Source organism: Ambystoma mexicanum, chromosome 2q, assembly GCF_040938575.1.
Source record: "Ambystoma mexicanum isolate Mex_15411 chromosome 2q, UKY_AmexF1_1, whole genome shotgun sequence".
Classification (NCBI taxonomy): domain Eukaryota; kingdom Metazoa; phylum Chordata; class Amphibia; order Caudata; family Ambystomatidae; genus Ambystoma; species Ambystoma mexicanum.
Genome location: NC_090924.1, coordinates 1,218,883,697 through 1,218,905,241, shown reverse-complemented (window position 1 = coordinate 1,218,905,241; position 21,545 = coordinate 1,218,883,697).

Here is a 21,545-nt window from a genome sequence, read left to right as displayed (position 1 = left end):
CAAAGCCCTCTTTAGTTGTAGGGTCCTAGTGCCCTTCTTTTCCCATGGTGGGGTCTGTTATGCAGAGACCTTGGTTGTAGTTCAGTGCCTGTGTATTGGTTGTATCACTTCCTGTGATGGTAGATGGCTTAGGTGGTTGGTGGATCCTTCACGTCCTCAGTGGCCTGGAATGGACTGATGAGTGCTTCCTCCTCCTGCCCAAGGTATTTACTTTGGGCTTGTCTCTCCAATCTGTGACAACAAGTGGAATGGGCAGGTGTGTAGACCTCTCGCCTGTGTTTTTCCTAGGCTTGGGGGTCCCTGCATCGGTCACTTTGGGTAGGCATTCCCCCTTTTCTGGCGTATTGTGTAGTTGCTGGTGGTCAGCTCACTACCATGTAGTCTGGACCACACCTTGTTTTCCTTGTGTTGCTGATACATGAGAGATAGCTGCCCGGATCGATTAAGCAATCTCACTAGTACCTTCTGACTAGCCCCTACCAGCCCCTGTTGCCTTGTAATCAGCAGGTCCTCCAGCTAATTATATGTAATGCATCCTAAGCTGGCCTAAGATGACAATTGTCTACCAGCAATTCATAAAATGCCAGATGGTGTTCGACCATTAATACCTCATATTAGTGGCATGGTCTCACTCACAGAGCATGTTTCCCAATCCATATACAAACAATTGAATCCAAAAGCCATTACACAATCTGCTACTTGACAGACACAAAGGATTTTCTGTACAAATTACTGAACATTAACTGGCAATAGAAGTACACTTTGGTAATATTAGATATATGGCTATGTATCCCTCAATTAAATATGATTCCACTTTTTTACAAGCTCAAACCTTTTTCAAACAAAAAGTGGCAAGCTCAAATGTTTATTTATTTCAAAAAATAAGATCTATATGTTTAACAGTAATATTTACAAACCCGTCTGTGGAGTTACTAGGGGTGCTAAATTTTCTCCACCACTTGTTGCGTGAGATATATAGATGATATATTTCTAATATGGGATGGCTCAGACATTGAGTTATAGCAAGTGTTTTGAAAAGGAATCGGAATGATGAGGGAAAACAACTTACCTGTAATAGTAGTGGAGCCAACATATCGTACTTGGATGTTGGATGATTTATCAAAGGTAATCAAATTGAAGGCAATATGTATAGTTAGCCAAGAGTGGGCAATTCAAAACTACATGCAAAAAGTCAGCATTTGGCTGACATCATCAACACTATCCACAAAGATGAGATCTTGAGGGCCAAAGGAAAGAGCAAAACATATTCAGATTTTGAATTGGAGGTTAACGCAATTTTCAAGGAATTTTCACAGATGGCCTATCCAATTAAAACAATGAAAAGTAAGCTTTAACTGATGGAAATCATAGTTCCAAAAACCAAAGATGATGCCAGTGCAATCAGAATCGGTATACTTACTTAATGCCCAACAGAGTGCACATATTAATGCAATAAGAGACTGATTCAACAAACATTGAAATGTTCTTCTTATTGATAAGGGCCTTAGCAATTGCTTAGAAGAATGTCCAAGAGTGACATACACTCATTTACTGAAGCACAAAATATAATACAATGTAGTTGATTTGTCCTGGTAATTTAGCAACCTAGAAATGTGAAACATGGCTCTAAAAAAAAACCTAAGGGTTTGTATTGGCAGCAATATATGTAATGCATGCCACCTTTGCAATGAATATAACAACTGTTATACACCATGCGAGTAGCTCAAAACGGTTCTTAGACCAGTTCATCAACTACAGTACTTTATATTGTGTTTATGTTATCTACTGTGGTTTTGGAAATAAGCCTCAAGGCTAGAATATTAGACCTTGGCCCTCATTACAACACCGGCGGTAACCAATGGCGCTATTAGCACCATGGTTGCTGCCGGTATTGTAAAGAGTCCGCCAATGGTAAATGGGGAAATACCGCCCCATTCCAAGGTTGGCGGGCGGTAATTCCCCATTTACCATTGGCCCTTCCCCATTCCCATTTTTGCCCCATAGGGCTCAATGGGACTGGGGAAGGCGGTAATTACGGTACCGCAAATTGCAGTACCGTAATTACCTCAAAAGTCCCTTTTCGGGTCTCTACTTTAACGGCTGGTCCAAACCAGCCGTTAAGGTTGGGAGCCGCAAAGGGACCTCTTAATCAGGCGTTAAGGGTATAACGGCACCAACGCCTTTTACGGCACCGTTAACCCCTTAAAGCCAGGGTCCTAACGAGGGCCCTTACCAGAAATATTAAGAACATACATTTAAGCCAGTCGCTGCCCGTGAAGTGGAGTGAACAGCATGAAAATGAAGACTGGAAACTCAATACATTCTTTGTTCTGAAACATACAATAGATTTTGTTTAAATGGACAGAGTAAATACTGGAATGGACTCATCAAAAGAACTGACTGTGTCCCTTTAATAATTCTCTCTGTCAAAGGATGTAACATGTATTATGTGTCATTAATAATCAAAGCTTAAACTCAAGTACACTTAAAGTGATACTCATAATTCCCTATCTTATCCTTGGATGCTATAATGGTGATTAATCTCTTTTTTCTATATTACTGTTTAGGCAAAATCACAAACAGTGTAACCCCCAGCTTCTATTATTATTATTAATTAAACGTGGTTGGTCAAATCATGGAACAACATGGTAATGCAAATAACCTTAATAGAAAATAAGTCATTGGATTACCTCTTGTTTTATTCCAGCTATCTTAAATTAGCTATCTGGGATACTCGTTTTTAATAGAAATCACATTCAAACTGTTACTGAATTAATGTGATGCACTACAACATACTACCTAAATTGGTATAGTTCATTTTAACAATTGATATTAATGCTGACAGTTTTCCTATTCTTTTCACAGAATTCTGAATAAGCGATTATGCAAATATCCTACAAAAGTTACATCTATAATATACAACACAAGATGCCCCCTACATTTGCTAAAAACACTATTGTGCTCTGATCTTCGTTCTTCTTTGATCTTTATTAAAATATAATCGTTTAAAATGATGGCAGCCAGCAAATCCACATTGCAGATGGTGTTATACGTTGGAAACGTACATTGCGCAACAGGGTAAGCATAACAGAATCAGTTAATTTTAACTTTAAGTCAATAGTAACCCACCACATACATTTTAACTAATAACAAACCCACAGCTAAGGTAAACTTTATTCAATTTCTCCAAACCTGTAGTTTAATTGCAGCATTAGAAAATTCCCAGCTTTACTCAATATTTATTAAGATAAAAATGTCATCATTCCTTATACACAGCTATTTGAATCCTTAAATGAATGAATGCCAATGAATTGATAATATGGGCCTCATTACGACCCGGGCGGTAAGGGATTACCGGTACCGGTAAGGGCACCGGTGCCGGTAATCCCTTACCGCCCTATTCCGAGGTCCCTTTGCGGGGCCTTCCTTAACGGCTGGTAAAACCAGCCGTTAAGGACGGGACATGCAAAGGGACTTTAGAGGTAATAATGGTACCGCAATTTGTGGTACTGTTATTACCGCCTTCCCCATTCCCATTGAGCCCTATGGGGGCTAAAATGGGAATGGGGAAGGGCCATGGTGAATGGGGAATTACCGCCCCCGTCAACCTTGGAATGGGGCGGTAATTGCTCCATTCACCATGGCGGAATCGGTAAGGTTTTGGAGGCAACCATGGCGCTAATAGTGCCATGGTCACCTCCAGGGTCGTAATGAGGCCTTTGTCTCTCTTTGAATGCACAGCAATAGACACATTTTAGATTCATAATCAGAGGTGAATAGTAACCTACCTGACCTCTAAATGAATAGATGATTGTTTTTTCTATGTTGCCCCAGATTTACTCATTGCTTAACCATTATTGTATTTTAAAAACATTGCCTATGCAACAAATCTAGACTTGCTACATCTAAAACTTTCATGAATATATAATTAACTGCTAATATTGTCACAACACAGATATGGACATTATTTTTACCAATAGATGAGAACGAACTGCTCAGAGATTGATCTAATGACTTGTTTGTTTACTTTATTTTCCCTTCCCCTTTCAATATACTAATTTGTTCTCGTTCATCTTTGGTTTATGCTAAAAGTGAATTGTATAGCAACACAGCCTTGTGAAAGCATGGGCCATGTGTAGGTGTGCCTTTTGCTAGGTAACTTTTGTGCCACTGATATGTGATATGACTATTTTGTCATTTGCATATGTTTTGGCTTATCTAATGGTATGCTATTAATTTTCTATGACACGTGAAGCAAATGTTTTGTCAATTTTACACATTTATCTGTTTGGCAACTTAAGCAGTCCAGATGTAAATAGTGACTTATCAATGTATCTATTTTTTAAATGTTTTATCTCAAAAGTAGCATTTTGTAATTACTGTTGGCATGTTATATCTGTGATATAGTTATAAACGAATGCTTCTTTGCAAAACATTTATTTTCAGTTAAACTAACCCTTTGAGTATCTTGACATGTTTAGAAAATGTCAAGTCTTCCTGATAGATTTACGGGATATAATTGGCGCACATAGATGGCATTGGTTTAACTCAGCTACCAGCATCATTTGTACAGAGGGATGGCACATTTTTCCTTTAGCATTGGCTGGCACTATGGGCTAAACAGCAAGCCACTCTTTCACATAAGATCATAGGAGCCCCAGTGAGTAGCTCAGCTGTAAAGAAAATCCCCTGGTTTATGTACATCCAGAAATGTATTAGACAGTTAAATTGTGCTGATCTTGTCCGCCCCTGAATTTTCTTGACCCCCTGTGTGGTCAGGGCATACAAACAAATGTTTAATTCCATCTTGGTGGCAAATAGGGAGGCAGCTCCCTTGGGCATTCTTGCAAACAGAAGGCATATTGTGTTAACACCTGCAGACGCGTTTCAGCCGTACTTGCTCCACAGCGATAATCCTGCAGATCGCTGGGCCTTGACCCGAGGCCAGTTTGTTTGCTTATAGCTAGGGGCACGAATAAAAAGCTGTGCTCATAATGGGCAACCTACAGCTTGCCCCTGCTGTCAGTGGCCAGTGGCGGACCTTCTACACTTTGTGTTGTTTTGCCCACATTACACAGACCTAAGACGAAAAACACTTCTGCCACTACTTAGGTCCGCTGGCTTGTCTCAGGCTAGACCTGCTTTACGTTATCTGCTTTCAGCCGCTAGGATGCCAGTGGCCTGGGGCATTGTGGACTACTTGAGAAGGGTCTGGTACCAGAGAACTAAATTCACTTTCCAAAATATCGGAGGCCACTGCAGCCCCAGACTAGCCACGCGCAAGGGACGTATTGCACGAAGACATTTTGCTTTCTTAAAATGAGATATATTGGAGCGGAGCTGCGAGCCGAGGTGTGAGCCAGTCTGCGGCAGTCCTGCAACCAGCCCACATCATTGTGTGAGGAAGTTCGTTTTTTTTTTTTTTTTAAAAACCCCAGAACACCGCGGAGCGGTGAGCGGAGCTGCGAGCCGAGGTGTGAGCCAGTCTGCGGCAGTCCTGCAACCAGCCCACATCATTGTGTGAGGAAGTTCGTTTTTTTTTTTTTTTTAAAAACCCCAGAACACCGCGGAGCGGTGAGCGGAGCTGCGAGCCGAGGTGTGAGCCAGTCTGCGGCAGTCCGCTGCAGACGCGAAGCAAGCGTAAAATGGAACCCGAGGTACGGCCAGAAGCACGACCGCTGCTAGTGATCCCACCATCGGAGCGGGAGCCGGCAGGAGTGGACGAGCCTTTGCTGCCTCCCAACATCATCCCGGAAAGGGAACCAACAACACCAACAGAGCACGGGAGAGATGATCCAGCATCAAATCTGAAACTGACCAGAGGTAAACCGTCAATGAGGACTCAGTTGAAACCTCAGAAACTCTCACAGACAGGTTTACCGGCACTATGGGCGCAGTCGCTGTTGCCATTGAGTAGGCAAACGACAAAGGAGTATCCACCGGATGCCAACCAACAGCCTTCGGATCTGGTGGACCACGTAGACCTCGTGTGGCAATCCGGGGGGGTCAATCGAGTACCCCGAGAGTTTCGCTCGGAAAGAGCATTCGCCAATGAGGCTGAGGAGATGGATCAGGTGACGGATGTGAGGACCCAGAGGGAATCAACAGACGAGATAGGCAGCACGCCCGTCCAGCCCGTCCAGCCCGCCTACGCCGCTGCTGGGGGCCCGCACACCGTCTTGACGACGAGAGGTGAGGATGCGTTGGCTATCGGAGGATGGCCAGCATCGGCACCTTCGCGGGGCCACAGCGGTGGAGTGGGGGGGGGGTGGTCAGATCGGAGAGGTGGACGGAACTTCGACAAACCCGGAGGGTAAACTCCCGGGGAAAATTACAACAAAGGAACAGGACCGCCATCTTGAGCAAACGGGGGAAGATCCAAAGGGACCCGTAGGACAGAGGCCATCCTGTCAAAAAACTGGTGAAATTGGGGAAACTACAACAAACAAATCAGACTTGGTGCAGAACACACTAAACGTCAAAGCGATGATCCACTCAACTTATAAAGAGCAGATTTCTGATCAAAGCAAATCCGCCAGATCAAAGAGGAGACAACTGGACAGAGAAACTCCAAAAGCCAATAAGAGATCAAGAGAGATAAGCTTCGCGGAATCACTATCAGAAAGTGACAAAGTCTTTATAGACAGTGAAACAACAGGCACAAACAACAGACAAACCGATCAGGAAGACTCAACTAAGGAAACAGACTACGAACAAGTAAAAACAAGCCGTAACCAACAAAAAAAGAAAAAAATGAAATCGAAGAAAAATCAGTCCCCGCGAAAGAAGACCACACCTCAACTAAATAAGAAGACTTTGAAAAATCAAAATCAGAGAAGTAGAGTGGAAGGAAATGCGATAAAAACAAAAAAACTCGCAACCACAAAGCTGCCGGCACCACTATTATCGTGCTCCTTAAAAACCTTCTTTACGCAACAGTACAAACGAAAATTAACAGTGGACTCGGAGGTATCTGACGCAGAAATGTTAGAAGTGTTGCAAGAAACTATGCCAGGGTCGAAAGTAAGAAGAACAGCGGAAACCCCAACCAAGGTCGGAGGGTTGAATAAACATGAAAACAACAGAGAAAGTGTAACAAATAGAAACAAGAACAAAAGTGAAATTAGTGTCACAACCAAGGGTGACACCCAAACTCAGATCAGTAACCTAGAGTCTCTAGGTATAGAGACTCAGTTGGACCGAGAAAACAATTCCCGGGATCCAATGATCATAAAAAAAACAGCTGCAGAAGGGATCAACGGAGGGGAGTCAGAGGCGACTGAAGTACGCCGTATCCACAGCCACCCTGTGAAGGAAAAACAAAATCTATCCCAAACAAATAAAGAAAAAGACATACGGCTGGCGTGGACGCAACCCCACCAGACTGCAGGACTTCAAACCTCCCCAGAGACTGAAACAAGCAACAAAGTCATAAATCAAGACCTGAGAGCAACCGGGCAGAGCCAACAAGTAACAGATCAGGCTAACATCTCTCAAATGGACTGCCTGGGTCCTCAGACTTGGGAGACGCCAAAAAAAACAGAAAAACCACAGTCATCACAAAAAAATCGACGGTTAAGCGACATTGCCATGGCTATTCATAAAGATTCTTCAACCAAAAAACCGGACATGACCACAATCATGTCGGCAATGTCTATTGTTCTAACACCTTTTTGCAAGCTATATGAAGCACTAAAAGAAGAAATCCAGGACAACACAGCAATGCTCTCTAATATGATAGCAAAAATGGCGCATGTAGAAAGCTATATAACAGCAGTTGAAGCACAAAAAAGTATTCAAGAGATCCTGTGGGAAAATAAAATCGAGACTCTAGAAAGGAAAATCGAACTGCTGGAGAAACAAAAAAATAACCCGCAAACAACACAAGATTTAAAAGGGGACAAGCATGTGGTAGACAAATTTAAAAAATTAGATTATGAGAGGAATGGCCTGGAGGTCATTACAGAGAAGAGCTCAGTAATTCCACCATCGACTCAAAATAAATCAGCTATACCGAGAGCTTCACATACATTCTCATCGGAGGCTAGAGCAAAACCACCACATTTAGCCAAAAGTCCAAACAAAACAGAGATGAAAAAAGATGACATCCAAACTCTTGACGCCCAGTCCCCTCAGACGCCCTCAGATCGGAGATCACCTAGGACGGTGGAAGAATTCATCTTAGATTCAGCATTGATGAATATATCACAACATGACAAACAAATCCAAACTACCATGAAGTCACAGGAGTTAACAGCTGCCACGATAGACAAGCTAAAGAATGATGAAACAAGCATCAAAGAAGGAGAAAGATCGCTGAGTAATGATGAAGAAACGTGGGTGCTTGTGAAGCGAAGGGAAAAATTGCCCGAAAAAAGAGATGTTAGCGATTACAACAGTAAAAGTCAGAAAAACAACAAAGCATCACCACAAAGAGTGAGGCGAAGAAGCAGAAGTACCCCGAGAAAACAAGCTCAAGTGAGGGGAAATGGGAAAACGACAACAGAAGAAAGAGGCAAAACCCGATTGTTCAAACTTGAGCAACAAGTCATCAAAGAAGACTATTTAATTCTAAACAGGCCAACGGTTCTGCAGATCCTGAAAAAATCGAAAACGCTCAGGGACCTCAGAACAAAGGACCTAGACTTGGTCGAACCGTACCACAGGGGTAAGACAGCAAAAGCATTTTTACATGTAAAAGCGGAGAGTATAATGCACCTGGACAAATCAGTGTTTGAAGAGCTGAAAGATATGGGCTTCTACTTGAGAGAGCTAACACACCCACAGCGGGAAGAGCGAAGCAGAAATCCAACAAAAATGAACGATCAGAGCACACATTACCATTCAAAAACTGAAAGGCTGTATTCTCATAAGCGATGGAACGAAAAGAGGGACATCAAGCACGTTCGTGAAGACCCAAAATATAGCCGAAGAAATGGGCCGCTGAATTGGGAGGGGGCCTCCAAGTGGGGAAACAGCAAAGCACGTTTGAGTAGCCTCCAAGAAAGCAGTAGTGACCCACAGGAATGGAGACCTACCAATAGAAGCAGAGAAAATGAGAAATCCACACAACAAATCAAACATTCCGGAGGAGAAATAATGGCTCAAAAGAGTTTACCTAAAACACAAGAATCAAGATCGCCGAGAGGTCCGTGGGATTGGTTTACATCCACCTGGTCAAAGAAATCACAAAAATAGCAACAAATAGGACGGAGTCCCGAGACTTTGTCGTCGGCCCCAACCCTAGAGGAACGGCCCGAACAAAACCACTACAAGGTAGGCTCATGGAACACCAGAGGGCATAATCATTTAACAGTACCGGGGGATGTAAATCTGGGCTCACTTGATATAATATGCCTTCAAGAGACATGGCTACTTGAGAAACCCTCGCTGGACGGATTCTGCTTGGAAACATCTGCTGCAATTAGAGGTCCTTTAGGAAGACCATCGTCTGGCTTGCTTACAGCCATCAAAAACGGATTAGGACTGGAACCTCCAAAGAAATGGAGTGAAGCATACAAAATGCTGGTGACCCTTTCCACATGGTCTCCCCCCATGGAAAAGGGTAATGGCACCACAAGAAACACCCTAGCAATTATAAATTGCTATTGGAACCCCCAGCGGACAACAACAAAGGCTTTCTGTGCAAGAATGAGTGCGACTATTGATCAGCTCTACGAAGATTTCGATGATATCGAGATCATGATATGCGGCGACTTAAACGCCAATTGCAATGAAGAAACAGAGAGAACAGAAACAACTGCAACACAAGAACGGGGAAAAGCCTGGATGAAAGTAACAAGCTATAGAGACTTACAAAACATAGCGACACTCTTCCCAAATCAACTGAATATCCCGACTTGGGAAAGGGGAGAATCAAAAGCAACCCTAGATTATATCTTTGTATCATCTGGACTGGCAGCGAACATAGTGAGCTTTAAAGTGCTGAAAACGAACAACAGCGACCATAACTTACTTATTTGTAAGTGGAATGGCCGGAGACCAACTAAAGTGGTATATAAAGACACACTTGAAACAAATGTGCAACAAACCCGTCTACGTATAACGGAGGCAAATATTCAACAAATAAAATCAGCATGGGATAAAAAAATAAGAGCAAATCAACAAACAAAAACAATTGAGAAACCGGATTATCTACCACTTCTAATACCATACCGGAAACCAATAGTCGCTAGAAAGAAGCCTGTACCACAGGCCGCCCACGCATACAACAAAGAACTTGTAGAACAAAGGAAACTAGGGCGGCAACTAAAAAGAAAGGCAAAAAAAAACAAATCAGGCACAAGACTGGCTAAACTGGAAATTGGAAGCAAAAAGATACACTGCCTGGAGAAAACAAACAAAAGCAACACAATACCAGTTGGACGCAGAAGAAATGATGAAAAAACTGATCACCAATAAATCTAGCGACTTCTGGTTTTTAATTAAAAAAAGTAACACATCACACAACTTAACACCTACAAATGCAGTATCAGAAGTAAAATGGATGGAGTACATTTCGAATGAATTTGAGGAACCTCAGAAACTGACAAAAGTTCTGAAACCTGTAACAAACACAACTTGGGTGTCGATAGCCAATGTGGAGGACATTGAAAAAAAAATAAGAAGCTTGAAATCATCTAGAGCACCCGGCCCGGACGGATTGACAAACACCATCCTAAAAGAATTCCCAAAAGACTGGGCAAAAGTGATTGGAAAGATTTTCGAGATCTGTGAACAATCCCATCAAATTCCAGATACTTGGTTAAAAGCAGTCATCGTCCCAATCTATAAGAAAGGTAGTCGGGAGGACCCCGCTAATTATAGACCGATTGCTCTATTAGACATTCTGGGAAAGATCTTTTCATCCCTCATCCTGGACCATCTGAGGATATGGGAAAGGTCATCAAAATCGAAAGACATATTACAAACAGGCTTCCAGAAAAACAGAACGACAGCAATCAACATTCTGATAATAAACATTTTCAAAGCAAAAATCAAAGAAGGAGCACCAAAAATATATCTGGCCTTTGTGGACATGTCAAAAGCATTCGACAAAGTGGACAGAAACATGCTTTGGGGAAAATTGAATGGGTGGGGATGCCCAAGATCACTGTTAGATCCACTAATCGCCCTGCACTCAAATACAACGGTAAGAGTGAAATTAAACCAACAGGGAATTCTCTCGGAGGAAATTCAAGTAAAAAGAGGCGTAAAACAGGGTTGTCCTCTTGCGCCCGCACTTTTTATCGCCTTTCTGGGAGATTTGCAATACTCGGAAAATGAGATCAGAACGTTCCCTCCGAAACTAGGGAAAACTCCTATTCCCCGTCTCCTATACGCGGACGACGTGATTCTCATCGACCAGACCAAAGTGGGTTTACAACGGAAATTAACAAACTTGAAAAAATACACAGATGAAAACCTTCTGGAGATAAATAGAAATAAAACAAAAATCATGATCCTTGAGAAACATAGAAAGAACCTAACAACCAAGGAGGCATGGTATCTGGATGACATAAAAATTGAAAAAGTAAAAAATATCAGATATCTAGGGTTTGAAATAGACAATACAACAACAGACAAAGCTATGCAAACAGTACTCTGGGACAAAGTGAAGAGCTTGATAGCGCAAATGAGAACAATAGACAAGAAATTTGGTAAATTCACCTTAACTCCGGCAATCAACTTCTATAAAATCAAAGTAGTGCCCTCGCTAACAAGCGGTATGGAAGCCTCTCTCTGTATTCCGGAGAACATTTGGAATAAGATAGAAGGTATGGTCTGGAGATCTGTTTTGGGATTGCCCAAATCAACGGCAATTGCGGCCATTAGAAGGGAACTTGGGCTAACGTCTTTGGCCTCGATAGTCGACGTTAGCGCAATGAGGTTATTTAGAAAAATCATTCTGGCAGTCTCCCTCCCGATCTACGCTGTAGTTAAAGAAGAAATGTTAAACGGGAATTGCACGATATTTAGAAATTGGGCCGAAACTAGAAAAGAAAGACTGTCGCAAATAATGTGCACGGAAACAGATTTAAAAGAAAATCCAGACAAAATCAAGCGGAAAATGCAGGAAATGGACTGGATTAAAACAATAGAAATAGCAGCAGACAACAAATTGCTACAGCATCTTCCACCTACATGCAATAAATTAAAGGTACCTATAAAATACGTCAGCAAATTTCCAGAAAAGAAAAAAAGACACTTGTTTATGAAAGCGAGACTAAATACACTTCACACAAAGCAAATACTTGCCATCCGAGGTTTGGTGGAAAACCAAGCATGCAGGTTATGTAAAAATGTGGACACCGTGGAAACGATTAGGCACCTGGTTTTAAACTGTCCACACACCAAACAGAACAGAATCACTTATCTATCTCCGTTGATTACAAATCCTTGGATGTTCGAAGAGGATAACATATGGAACAGATTGATCTCAGGTGAAGCTACGCGGTGGACCATGGCCATGACAAACCTAATCGAGTTGGCTTTCAAACAGATAAATGAAATTCTTCTCATCGAAGACGCCTCATTAATACAAACCTAAGGAGTATCGGAACAATGACATTGGAAACGTATCTATTGTTTATAAAAAGATGTACCTCGATCTGTTGAAAGCCAACTCTCCGGAGAATCTTGAAGAGTTAAATGCGTAGATCTTTTTGATAAAATTACAGGTCTTGGCCTGAAATATAAATCAAATAAAAAAAAAAAAAATAAAAAAAAAATATGATCGAACCCTGAACATTTTATTGAATCGTTTGGACGCTTCCTGTGGATTTTATCTTGATTTACACACATTTTTGTATAAATTTATACCATGGACTTTTTAAAAAAATGTTGAATTGGATTTTGTATTACTATGCAGTTCTATTTTGTGTATGGTTTATGGATAATTTGCTTCCGAATAAACTTGATGTGAAGAGAAGTGATGTTGAAAGTGTGTTATTCCGCCATTATGATTATCTCGGGTTGCGCTTTCAGGAGACAGGAGCCTGGGGAGCTCAGATAGCTAAATATGGTACATTAGAGAAGTATAGTCGTGGTACTTTGTCTTTCTTTTAGGGCAATTTCCCCGGTACTGGATTTGTACCACAAACTAGCTCTTAATGCCTCATTGTATGCTGTCGAATTATGGGGTTGCTCAAACTCTCGTAGGATGAGCACTTGTTAAAACATGTTCTTAAAAAACTGTTGTTACTACCCACCAGTGCTCCTTCTGCTTTGGTCCATCTAGAACTCAATTGTGTACCAGTAGTGTCCCAGATAACCTTCAAACCATTTTCATACTGGCTCAGAGTTTGGAACACTCAGGGGCTTGAAAAAGACCATGATGCATTATCTCTTATCAAGAGTATAAATGGAGGCGAGAGTTTACAATGGTGTATCTACGTTAAATCAAACCTCTCCCATTTGAATAGGATCGACCTTTGGAACAATTGGAGGGGTCTCATTTCCCAGGAAACTAAGCATTTAAAAACATTTATACATCTGATAGCCTGTGAGAACCTGATTGTTGATGCTGCTAATTTAAAATTGGGTCAAGAGTGCATAGAACACTGAATGGAGTGGGGATTCAAAGCTTGTTTAGATATACTTTCCCTCGCCTTTTGAGGGATTCCTGTATTTGCATTTTAGACTTGGCGTTCTGCCAGTAGCCTCCTTTACCTCATCTTGAAGGGATGATGACATTGCAAAGTGCCCCCTATGTGGATCCTCTAAAGAAACAGTTACATTTTATGTTAATTTGTAGGAAAACGTCCCTCCTGAGATGGTTGTATCTGAGGTCAATACTGAAGGACTCTGGCATTTGCCATGCAGTTCATGCTTTGATGTTTTTAAGCTAGTGCCTGCTTTTAAATGTTATTTTTGCAAACGCACGTTACATTTTTAGAGAATGGCTGCAGAGAGCCAAAGCTTTGAAACAAAGTGATATTAAGATTGGGGCTAGTGGGTAAAGAGGAGGTGATGCAGTTGAACTTGTATTTTGTATTGTTTGTTGCTACTTTATATTTAAATCGGTATGTTTATGGTCATATCAATACTCTTATATTCATTGTATCTTTTATATCTGTTTTTTATCAATCTGTATGTTGTATTTATTGTTATGCTGGAAGGTCAATAGCAAATAAAAGCCAAATGACTGACTATACGCTGGCCCGTTGCCAGTTTTTCGTTTTTGTTATCCAGGTTCCATGTGGCATTGCACCCTATCCATTACACATTGCTAATCTGTACACATGTGGAAGGTTGATCTTGAAATATATAATCAGTATTTGTGTCAGTAGTGTCCACAAACTCTATACAGCATCAATACAGTAGTGTGAATCATACGTGAAGATAAAATACTTAATGTCAATATTCCATACGGATATTTCCATTAGATTATATCACAATAACATATGTAATATATAATCATACACATATCATGTACGAAATCAATACTATAGGCTCGTTTGATCCAAGTTTGATGTACCTTCTTGTTTTTTCAACTGTATATCATATCATGATGATCAACATCAGACTCATAGCCGATGCGGAAAAATGGTGGCTGGAACAAGCTGTATAAATACACCAACTCTCCTCTAAGCACACATTGTGATATTGCCCTATACCTTCCTGCTCATACACCCTTACAAAACCCACAAAGAGAATAGAATATGAACCCAGGGCTACAACCCTTATAGAGCAAACAGAAACATGTTGTGAGATTCAGTATATCTGATTGGATCACAGAACACCATACGTTTGATCACAAGGAGAGCGTTTGGGCACTTATATTTGCTGCCTGGTAGTCCTGAAGGATCCCATAGAAGCTAGTAGTGCAGAGGGCTGTATTTGATTCAAGCCATGCTTAAGACTTCTGGACAGTGTGAGAAGAATTCGAGAATATTATCGCAGTAAGTTACATTTAGCAATTGTAATCAGTGAACCCATTTTTAGTGACCTCTAAAAATGGTGTTACTTGCTTAGAAAATATCTTTTTGTACATGATTTTTTGACGTTATGAGACTGCATTCATTGCTGCTATGTCTGAATATGTCTTCTTTTGTGGCACGAGAAATTATCAATTGCAGATTAAAGTCTCTTTTGTGGGCAGAGTAAACATTAGTGGTACTGAAAAAAGAGTTATAATTCCTCGAAGGCTGGATGAGAATATAGCTCATGGCTGTATACAAGATTGCCTGGAATGACATACATTCGTGCCATTTCTTATGAGTATAAGAAAGTAAGAGAGTTTTTCGAATACCAGCAGATTATATTCAATAGATGTCAACTAGTATTGTACCCTTTACAGAAAGTACTTGTTTCTTCAGTTGAAAAATATGTATATTTTTTTTTTAATAGGAGAGTGCCTTCAGTGGTTGCAACTGAGCGTGTCATATTTTTCTTGCCAGAGGAAATGTTCTTCAGTAGAGCGTTTTCATATTTGTTTGGATGTAGAAGAGTACATTTAGTGGTTGTAACCAAGTTTTCCCTCTTTTTGTGGCCATAGAAAACACTAGTTAGAGAGAAACTGACTAATAATTGGTAGGGGAGGACATTGTTTTAAATTGCTGGAAGTGAGAGCAGCATTTGGGAAGCATCTCATTGCATGCCATAAATGCCCATTACAGGTCTTGTCTAGTTAGGAGAAGAACATGGCAGAACAGTTTGGAAGCAGGCAGGAAATTACATTCAGTGGCTATAAGTTAGTTTGCCATCTTTAAGTTGTCGATGAAAATGCTTGCTGCTTCTGCTGCTTGCGCTGACTGGTGTTATATTTCTTCAGCATTAAGAGAGTGCACTATGGGCACGATCTGTGTGTGCCAGCACTTTGTGGCCAGATCAAATACTAGTTTCAGAGAAAAAGTCTTATAATTCTTGAAAGGAAACATGAGATTCCATTCAGCGGCTGTAACGGAGTGCACTGTTTCACTTGTGCTGGGTTTGTTTTGTTTGTTTTGTTTTATTATTTATAATGCGCGAGAGTACCCGGGGGTATCAGGGCACACCATTTACAAGAAATTTCAAAGCTTGGTTACAATACACAGAAAATATACATGATTACAAAATACAAAATAGGTGCAAAGAGTTATATACAAATCAGCAGTCATATTATAGGACCATAATGTACAAGGAAGCAAGAGGGCGCACGTGGTTACAAAGTGTGCAGGTAACGCAGGGCATTTTATTGTCTGAGTGGGACCAGTTTCAGCCAAGAAACCACCTTGGATCAGAAGTTCTGGTAGGGTAGGTCTGCTCTGAGGATAGGAGGCAACGAGTTCCTGAGCTTGGCAGTTTTTACCGGGAAACTGTTGCCCCCTATAGTTGCCCTTTTGTAGTGGGGAACAGATAAACAGTCTTTGTATATAGTTCTAATGGGTCCTAAGGAGGGTTGTCTGTGGAATCTGTTAATCAAGTAGATGGGGGCAGAGTTATTAAGGGACTTGTGAGTGAGTGATACCGTTTTTAAGAGAATTTTGTCTCTAGTGGGGAGCCAGTTGTTCTGTTGGCTGAATCCTGTAATGTGCTCTCTTCTGGAAATGGCCAGGGCTGCTCTGGGAGCGTTGTTCTGGAGGGTTTGCAATTTGCTGGTGGTGGCCTTGGTGGACCCCAAGTACATGGCATTGCAATAGTCAAGTCGAGACAATATGAGGGTTCTGGCAAGTGTCAGGCAGCTAGAATCCGATAGGAAGGGTCTGGCTGCGCGGATTAATTTACATGTGTAAGCCCTGGAGGATGCAAGAGAGCTCACTTGTCTTTTAAGGGAAAAAGTGGAGTCTAGGTAGAAACCCAGTGTTTTGACCTCCTGTCCGACTTTGATATTGTTCCCATCAATCATGAAGGAGTTATAGGCCGGGCCAAGTTTCTTTATGCTGAATGTAGTGCCTAAGATGATGAGCTCTGTTTTAACATCATTCAGGCATAGTCCATGGGTGGCCATCCATGCCTGGATGATGATGTACAGTCTATTTAGCAAGGCCAAATCCTTTTCATAATCTCCTGAAAGCGGAAGGAGGATCTGGGTATCATCTGCATAGTTAGTGTAGGTGATACCAAGATGATCCAAATCATCGAAAAGGGGCTTGGTAAATATGTTGTGTAGTGTGGGGGAGACACAGGAGCCATGAGGAACACCGCAGGTGATGGGTATAGGGTCAGCTGCCGCTGTGGTAGAAAAGACCCTCATGGTCCTACCGTTAAGGAAGGATGTGATCCAGGTGATGGCTTCAGTGGAAAAGTGAGCTGAAGTGTGAAGGCGTGAGCATAGGACAGAGTGATCGACCAAATCAAAAGCTGCAGATAGGTCGAGGAGGAGGAGTAGGGCCACTTGCCCGTTGTCTCTGAGCAGATCAATCTGAGCTTTCAGGTCAATGAGAGCAGTTTCGGTCCCATGTTGGGGACGGAATCCAGATTGTCTCAATCATAGTAGGTTGTGTTCTTCCGGGTGCTTCTGCATTTGTACATAGGCAACCTTGTCCAGAATTCTTAGTAAAAAGGGAAAAGTCACTATCGGGCGGTAATTTGTGGGTATCGCTGGGTCAAGTGTGGGTTTTTTCAGTAGTGGGAGTACCCAAGATTGTTTTAGATTAGTAGGTATAGATCCAGTAGGGAAGGAGGCATTTATCAATTTTGTGATAAAAGGTGAGAGATCACGGGCAGCATCTCTAATGAGCTGTGCAGGGCATAGGTCTCCCTGGCAGTTAGATGGTTTCAGAGACAGGATAATTTTTTCAACTTCCAAAGTATTGACTTTAGAGAACTGGAAGCGGGTGGGGTTTGTGGACATAAGGTTCTCCGGCATTTTTGAGTTGAGGGTGTCATTCAAGGTGGCTCTTTTGCTGGAGATTTTGCTTTGTAGAGTCACGATCTTATTTGCTAGGGCGTTTTGGATTTCAGAGCTCCAATTTCTATCTTTGGTGAACGTGTCAATGGGAGTTATGGGGGTTTCTATTTCTTTAAGGATGTAGAAGAGTTCTTTCATGTTGGATTTAGCTTGGGACCCTCTTTGCAGCTCTGCTGCGAGTGCCTCCATCAGCTGAGCTTGAACAGCTGACTGCAACGTTCAACCTTCGTTTTGGAGCCCCAGCGTGCCTCGCGCACATTACAGAGGCCTCCACCATGGAAGGCCCGATCACCGACTGCAATGCTTTTGAAAAAGCATCTTTTGAACTTCCTGCCGCTCCGATGCCCGTTCCCGCCCGCAGCCCGCAGCCTGATTCGGCTTCCCGCCCTGCCGGCTCCACCCCCCCACCATAAAGGGAGACGGGGCTCACCGCCAGGCGAAGCCGCGAGGAGAAGGCCAGAGGACAAGGCCTGCACTCCTCTTTGCAGCTCCGCTGCGAGTGCCTCCATCAGCTGAGCTTGAACAGCTGACTGCAACGTTCAACCTTCGTTTTGGAGCCCCAGCGTGCCTTGCGCACATTACAGAGGCCTCCACCATGGAAGGCCCGATCACCGACTGCAATGCTTTTGAAAAAGCATCTTTTGAACTTCCTGCCGCTCCGATGCCCGTTCCCGCCGAGGGAGCAGTATCTGGTCCCGCTGGTACAGTTTTTTGCGTCCAGATCGAATCCGTGATTTTCTGCTTCTTAAAAGACCGTTGGTCGAGTGCTATTTCCAGCATCTACGCATCGGAGACTTCAAGTTCTGTGGTCAGTTTTCTTTTATATTGCTGTGTGAAGAAGGCTTTTAGGGGGCGTGAGAGAAAGTGGTTTGGTAACGTGTTGTTGGGCTTTCTCCTTCTTTTGATCACTTTAACCAGTCCGTACTCGTTAGGAGTAGGCTTCGGTTCATTCACTACCTTTCTCGAACTTTTTTTTGGCATTGGCTTTTTGGCTTTTGTCAGTTTAGCGTCTTTTTTTGTTTTCGTTTCCTTTCTTTTTGTCTTTGAACCTTTTGATGTTGACTTTGACTGTTTTTCCTCAGAGTTATTAGCAGAGTGTTCCGATTCGATCGATGACTCTGGATGAGAAATCTCTTCTATCGACGCACTTGTGGTCACACAGTTGTTGGGCGGGTTAGTGGCCTGCTCCTTGGGCCTGGTCAGTAGCTTTGTCTGCATCAGGGGCGAGATGACTAGTAGTTGTACAGGCTGCACAATGGGGTCATTAACTTTTTCCGGCCGGTGAAACAGAGCTTTTGTTGTTTGGCCCGTTCGAGGTTTGTCTGTGCTGTGCAGTTTTAGGACAGGGTTTGCGATTTTTCCATTACTTTCGTAGGAGGAGGTTTCCTCTTTTGGACTCAGGGTGCTGCAACTCTTTGGCCCTCCTGCAGGTTTAACTGGAGAGGGGGGCTCGATGAGTAGGATTTCTTCACCCCTGACTCGCGGGGGCAATGACCCTTGTACATCCTGTACTCTGTCTTCTTTTTCGGGCCCCGGACTTTCGTCCCTGTATTGGTAAAACGGTCCTTTGATTGCCGCGCTGTGCCCCGCCCCCACCCGGTCACCTGCGTTCCAGTCGGCCTCAGGCGGGAGCCGTCCTCCGACAGCACCTGCACCGAGGGCGTTCGCCATAGTGGCGGGTGGTGGATTGCTCGCGGCTACCGGCGGGGGCAGGGAAGGCTCATTAGCCGGTATTCCGGATTTGTCGGTCTTTCTTTCACGGTCCTCTGACCCGGGCACGTGGGAGTGGTCTGACAGCCCGGTCGGAGTTGCGGGCAAAAGGTCCTTGCTGGTCTCGGTGATGCTGTCTACGCTTTTTCTTATTTCTCTTTGGTTTGGAGAATCAGCCAGCGCGTGAGCTTGTTTCTCCATTGCTTGCAGCATAGGGTGAGTAGATTTTGTCATCCTTTGGATCACCCCAGTTTCTGTTGTAGGCTTGGTTGACATATTTAGGCTTTCTTGGCACGCCTCCACATAATCGCTCTTCGTTTTGTTGGATTGTGCGGGGAGTGTGTAGTGGGCACTAGCCATACTTGGTTTCCTGGCTGATTTCGCCCTGGGGTGCACTTCGGGCTCCATTAAAGTCTTGCTACGAGGCTGCAGCGGACTGCGGCAGACTGCTCCTGAACTCAGCTCCCAACTCCGCTCACCGCTCCGCGGTGGGGTTGGGCTGATAAGTGAGACTTAAAAGGACGTCGGCCGGCTGCAGAATGCTGTGGGGACTGCGGCAGACTGCTCTTGAACACAGATCCCAACTCCGCTCACCGCTCCGCAGTGGGGTTGGGCTGATAAGTGAGACTTCCGCAAAAGGACCTCGGCCGACTGCAGAATGCTGTGGGGACTGCGGCAGACTGCTCCTGAACTCAGCTCCCAACTCTGCTCACTGCTCCGCGGTCAGGTTGGGCTGATAAGTGAGACTTCCGCAAAAGGACGTCAGCCGGCTGCAGAATGCTGTGGGGACTGCGGCAGACTGCTCCTGAACTCAGCTCCCAAATCCGCTCAAAGTAGTGCAAGTCTTACAACCTGAATAAGCCAGCACATCGACCCCTTCCAACTGCAGAGGGTTGCTGTCAGGCAAATGTGTCAGTGTACTGCATACAACATGAACTGCATCTGCAAAGGAGATGGCCTTGTGAAGACATGAAGAAGGTACCTGTGAATAAGGAGGAAGACATGGATGCACAAGCACATATCAATACACCATTCAAAACAACAACATTCCCCACTAGGGATGTCCACACAGTTTTGACTACAGACTGCCCACACAGCTCATGGGAGCCCAATGTCACTGTGTAAGTCACTGTCACTTGGTCACACCCTTTGCAAGCCCATGGAAAGGGGAAGCAGGAGGGGTGTGTGTGTCATGAACCCAAGAATCTAACCCAAAGTCAGGACAAGCCTGCATGTGCCCAGCTAGAATACACAGTGGATGCCCACGGGAGCCACAAAAGGCAACACACTGTAAAAAGAAAAAAGAAAATACAAAAATCAAAAATGCCCATGTGTGTACCGGGGGGGATGCCACCCAGTTTGTTCAAGGACAGGGTGCACCCCAACACCCACCTGCGTGTATGTTGGAGAAAAAAAATACCTCCATGGGCTCATGGCCTGCAGGGCTACGCCAATGTGGGAGAACTGCTGTAGCTCTCTTCACCCTCTGGTGCTACATCAGGAGGTGGCGGTGGTATGGAATGCAGCCCACGCAAAGCCCTGGTAGCAAGCATGCGAGTTTGGAAGGTCTCGTTCTGGACGATGATAGTAAGGAGATCCCCAAGCAGCACCTCACGGGTTGCCTGCATTTCTGCACGCATGGCCTCGCGTGATGCCCGGATCTCCTCACGAGTTGCCTGCAGCTCAGCTGAGAGCGAATGTGTGAGCTGCTCCAGCTGCTGTTCTGACCTAAAATTTTGGGAAGCCTCAAGTTCACCCAGAGTCTCCCTGAGGAAATGGAGTTCTAACCTCATGGCTTCCCTGTGGCCTTGTAACTCTACAGATATGGCTTCGCGCAGAGTCTCCAGTGCTGCCTGTCGGTCCCTGATGGATGCCAACATGTCTTCCCTGTGTGATTGGCAAATGGAGTCTGTTGCCTGCTGTTGTTGCTCCATCTGCCTTTCAGGGGGGAGAATGGAAGTGGCCACCCTCTCCATTGCCCGACCCATCATTTCAACCGATT